Consider the following 6,154-nt stretch of genomic DNA (forward strand, 5'->3'; position numbering starts at 1 on the left):
ACAAAAATGTAATGTGAAGTGGTTTTTCAAGTTTGATAATGCCATTGAAGTGCAACGTCAATGGAGGCAGGAGTTTGCAATAGAACCACCAACCCGCTTAACAATTAAATGCATCACTGAGCTGTGTTAAATTCCTAGGAATGCAACAAGATAGAAATCTATCACAGGGATCACATATACAGTACCTTGCAAATAAATTAAATAGCATAGCAATTGCAATGAGAATATTGTACAATGCTACCAATATGGACATAAGAAAAGTAGTATATAACTGCTACTTTGAATCAGTAATAAGGTATAGAATTGTATTTTGGGGTAACTCAAACCACATGTGATGAATATTAAAACTTCAGAAAACCATAATTAGAAATATTCACAATGTAGGGCGAAGAAAATCATGTCACCCACTTCTAAAATATCTAAGTATATTAAGTGCACCTTCACTATACATATGTGAGCTGATTATCTTTGTACACAGTAACCTTGATTTATCTGCAGCAAATTATTTTCAACATGATTACAACACAAGAAATCAAAATAATTTTATGCTGCCAACCCACCGTTTGAAACTTTATGCTGTAACTCCACATTATATGGGTATGAAAATTTATAACAAAGTGAAAGAAAGAGAAACCAGTTTTTGTGTTTTGACAAGTCTCCTGCACTTTAAGTCAATGGCTTGAAATTGTATGTTACGAGATAATAAAAGCCGACCATTGTGGCCGAGTGGTTATAGGTGCTTCAGTCCGGAACCGTGTGACTGCTACGGTTGCAGGTTCAAACCCCACCTCAGGCGTGGATGTTTGTGATCTCATTAGGTTGGTTAGGTTTAAGTAGTTCTAAGTTCTAGGGGATGGGGCACCACCAAACTACCACCTAGCCGTACACACTTTCCTGGATGACTATTTTCCAGGGCGTTTGATTGGTTAAGTTGGCCCATTGAGTTCCCTCCACAGTTACCAGTGCTCAGAGCCATTTGAACCATTTTTGAGACAACAAAATTCTACTTCTACAAGTTTTAATTGCATGGAACAATTTGCGATATTCATAAAAGGAAGATCAGGAAGACAGCATACAGCTACAAGTCCTGCATCGTTGGCTCTCATTTTGGAAACATTTATTAATTCTCCACAGAAGTCTGCTACGCAATGTGCACTTGAATTGGGGGGTAGTGGTACAAGTACATGAAGAATTCTGAAAGCTGCAAAGTGGAAAGTTTACATTCCATTATTACTGCACATGATTAATGATGACGATCCTGTTTGCCGAATGTAATTTAGCGAATGGTATCAGCAAATGGTAACTGATGACAAACAATTTGTGATGAAGGTAGTATGGAGTGATGAGGCACGGAACCGTGAATTGGCAGAACAGTGTGTACTGGGCAAAAATCCATGTGTTTATTTGGATAAAGCAGTCTATCTACCAGGGGTTCATGTATGGTGCCGACCGTCATCTAGGGGGTTAGTAGGGCCCTTTTTCTTTGATGCTACTGTCATTAGAGAAGTGTACCTGAAAATTTTACGCACATCAGTTTTTCCAGGTATACATGAACTGTATGGAGCTGAAGAAGAGGTTTTCTACGAACAGGATGGGGTGCCACCAAACTACCACCTAGCCATACACGCTTTCCGGGATGACAATTTTCCAGGGTATTGGATTGGCAAAGAGGGCCCTTTGAGTTCCCTCCACGGTTACAAGATCTAACACCTATGGACTTTTACTTGTAGGGAACTGTGAAAGATAACATATATCGACATAAGCCACACACGGTGGAGGAACTTTGTCAGGAGTTTACAGAGGCATGTGCAGCAATCTACACTGTAACATTGACTGACGTAGTTGCAGCAACCACTTGTAGTTCTGTTATGTATGTAGCCGCCAATGGTCAACATTTAAAGTAACCATGTGCTAAACTGAAGGTTGTACAACATGTGTGATCAATTATTAAATGTGAAATAAATGCGTAAGTAATACTTTTCGTTCATTAAAGTGTGTATACATTTTCCTGGTGGACTCTGTATATCTGCAATTTTCATTGTATTTCATTACAATAACTTCAGAGAAAGAAAACAGTAGCACACCTGCTTAGTGTGCCCTTGTTAAGATAATGCTCTAAACTTCATGCTCGTTTTGCAGTGAAGTACTTTCAGCACTTTTATTACATTCCAAAGGAAGTTCAAAACAATACATTACTGGAAGATGTTTTATTAAGAAAAATGCTTAATTTCATGCCCTCTGTTATTTCAGAAAACTAGTGGTAGCTGTTATGTTATATTTTGTATAATTATTTTTACAATCAAAATTATTTGGAATTTAGTAAAACAAAAAATAGTTATTACCCATATCTCCAGTTTCCCACTGCAGCTTTGAAAGAACAAACATCACAATCAGATGAATCATGAAGGAGTTCGCAAAGGTTAAATATATTGAGAAAGAACACTAGTGCCATGACACTTTCATGGTGTAGACTGAAAGAACAGTGATAAACTTATTTGAAAAGAAGTGAAGACAGTTATCAGGAACCCAAGACCACCACAGCCAGGGAACTGGATGATAACTGAACCATGACGTACATGGCAAATGAGAAATCTGATACAGTTGACAAACTTACAAGCTCAGCTTCATATGCTACTCAATAATGAATTATGTACGCTTCATTTAGTTTGTTTTCTAAGTTAGTTGAATTTGCTTTCACTCTACTTTCAAACAAAATATTATACTGATTTGTACTATAACAAAATGCCTGGTGCCAGTAATAATGTGATATGGAGTGTGCTGTCCCCACTCATTCCCTGGTGTTCCACACATTTCAGTAAGTAGACATCAGTGCACTGTCATATAATCAGCCATTAGTTGTGTAGCAGGTAGCATATTGTAACCTACTTGCCTGTAACACTGTCAATGGTGCTTTGCGAACCTTTCTTTCAGACAATGTTTCATCTAAAATCGTCTCTGTTCCATATTGGGTTTTCAAGTTAGGCATTAGATCATCAGTTATAACATAAAATACATTTATCTTGAATAAATCTGTTCCTGGTTTCATCAGGAAATGATCTCTTCTTAGTGTGCTCCTCCTGAAATTCAGGATTGATATTAATTCCACTGGCAACAACATTAGATCAGGTGGAATGGTGTCCCAGTTTTTGCAAAGATATTTTAAGTCACTGAATAAGCTCTCATAGTGTCTTACTTTAACAATGATGGTAGTGTTTCTTGTTTGTAGCAATTTGCTCCTCAAGTCGACTGGTGCCAACAACTTTTGCTAAATAGATGCTGTGATTAAACATCTGAACACCTCACGTAATCCAGAACACCCATACTACAGAACATGTTTCAGCTGACAAATTTAACTTACTGAGAGTTTCGACAGCAATGGCAAGCTTATCCAAGTGAGATGCAGTTGATACTGCACCATCAACTCGAGCATTCCAGTGTATTAGACATGAAATATAAGGATCCTCCAACACACTGTTTCAGAATTGTCTGGAATTGTGGACTGCTACTGAACAGGTTGTAAAAAAAGTTGACACTCTTAAAATAAAGTATCTGCTTCATGCCAACTCTCAGCTGCTTGCACACTACATAAGGCTACAGCAAGCACATGTCTGAGCTCCTTTATATAGGACCTTCTAATATTACTTCCGCTATCTTAACTTGTTTGCAGAATCCACTAGTACCAGTAGGAATTGAATGTTTCACAAGTATTGATCGAATTAAATGTGCAACAGCAATTCTTTTTCTCTCATTATAATCTATGAATTCTCAAAAACTGTTCATTTATTTCACATTTATCAATTTTCTTATTGAAGTAAATACAATGCAGGATGAATGTTGTTTGCTCAATGTGATTTGAATCAGGGGTTGCAGCAACAATAATTGAATAATGCTTCTCATTTTGTCTTGGTTCCAAGATGGCACACCTGACACAATGGGCACAACTGGAGATAAATTCATTCTCTGCATATCACATGGCAGTAATGCACAAGTAAATGCTTTCCAGATTCTTTTAAGTCTCTCACCATGCTAATGTGTTTTGAAAGAACTTGATCATATTGACTCAAGAGTTCTAATATGCTGAGAAAATTTCCATTATTTGGATCCGCAATTTTCCAAGCTGTGCTCTGAACGTCGAGTCTCTTCAACCTAAAAATAATTTCACATCGAGTAACATGAGGACTCCAATGTTAGTTGGATATTCTCAAGATTAAAGTCCTACTTGGCTGTTCTACAGACAAACAAAAGAAGAACATTACCTCTTCACTTCGAGCATCACCATGGTCAATGTACCACTATGATGTCATTCCATTTCTTTACTTTCACTGACCTTCCAGGACAACTTTTTACAGTAGAAATATTTTGTTTTGTGTTTACTCTTGAATCCAAAATTTTTTTGTAAGCATGTTTTTAGCATAAATCTCCATAGGAGTATAGATACCTTACTTCTGAATTTTGTTGGCAAATCTACCAACTGTAATGACATTTCACAGCTGCTGCTGTGAATATTTGTTGGGAAAATGTTTTGGTAGGATTTACAACAACATTTAAAGAAAGTGCTTTTTTGACTCCATCACATGGTGGTTTTAGTGCATGATATCTAAAGAAAATATAGTGCATTCAAGATTAAACACGAAATAGAGCTGTATGCAAATGGCCTACATGGCTCATAAAACTGGAGAGATGAAATAAAAAGGAAGATTGGTTATGCTGGTGCTGGGGTAATGTTCTTTTATTTATTATATGATACAAACTTTCTTTTACAATAGCAGTCAGGGTCGCGAACTACCCACCACTGTGGCTGAGGTCACTAATACACACCTGTATGGTGGTGCTCAACCTGTAGGTAAGTTAGTTCAAATCCTAGCTGCAGGGGGAGGTGAAGTGAGTTTCTGATCACCAGACTTCGCGCCAATGACCTGGTTTACATACCAAACCTATCTGCAGTGTCTCCTGAAGTGCAGGGATGTAACGCTCTTGATGGGGATCAGTCCATCAAAGGGGGATGATAAGTTCGGTGGCCCCAGTGGTGCACTTTGAGAGGAGGTTGGCTGAACATGCTCTTTGGGGTCTCCAAGCCATTCATGCCATATGACTTTACTCTTTTATTTTCCAACTTAAACCGTGGGGGATCTGAACCCTTGAGAGACTTCGGACCGCCCAGGTCCCAGGGAATTTGGATGCACAACCCTCCCCTCCCCTCACCCCATCTTCCCGCCTCTCGTTGGTCCTGTCTGTAGTCATGGCAAAAATGCCACGTATTGTTTTTCTTCAAAACCGTATATAGATGGCGAGGTCCACTGACCATTGGAGGGTGCCATTATACCTGACTGAATTTGGCTATTTGTGTTCTCCTGTGCTGCCAAAAATTTCTCGAGTTAGTCAGAGAGGCTTAGCAACAACTGTTGCTCTGGATGATAGCTGTATATAATGCAATATAATGCATTGTACCATGTTTGGATGTACATCTTACATTATCTGCAGATGTGATCTCCAGAAATTGCTGTAGAATACAATCAAAAGGAAGGCTGAGGTGCACTGAATCTATCTCTGCCAATGACAGGAGCCTCCCACTGTAGAGATCAGCAGCCAATAGAAAGTAATGGAGGAAATCAGACCCAGTGATAGTTTCTGTGGTATCAGCTCCTATGAAGCTTCACTGAAATTTCTTGTTCACACTGAAATCCTGCTCCAGACACTTCCTACCACAAGTTTGAGTATGTGAGTTGTCAGCAGCCATCAGTAAGTGTGTATTAGAAGTATTCTCAACTTTCAAACTGTGCCGTGGAAGCATCCGGATGTTTGATCCCATGTCCACCAGGAATATGGTTCCTAATAATTTTTTCTTCACACACAAGTATCTTGAGCCTTCCTGGAAGTATGTGTGAAACCAGTTCTCTGCAATCTATCTGACAATTTGCACCAGAAGTTTACAAAAGCCCTCACATCTTCGAAACACATTTCCTTGAAGCTTACATTCTCAAACCCATCCATAAATGTGAGGCAATCGCATTTTGTGTTGAAAATTTTGATTATTCATTCCTTTACGATGGTATCAGTACCCAGAACTGTGAACGTTATATTGTAAATGCCTGTAGAAGTAGTGGAATGGTTGAAACTTTCATAGAAGGTTGTCATTCACCTCTGCAGCTTGTGA

The sequence above is a fragment of the Schistocerca cancellata genome, chromosome 1, assembly GCF_023864275.1.
Source record: "Schistocerca cancellata isolate TAMUIC-IGC-003103 chromosome 1, iqSchCanc2.1, whole genome shotgun sequence".
Lineage (NCBI taxonomy): Eukaryota > Metazoa > Arthropoda > Insecta > Orthoptera > Acrididae > Schistocerca > Schistocerca cancellata.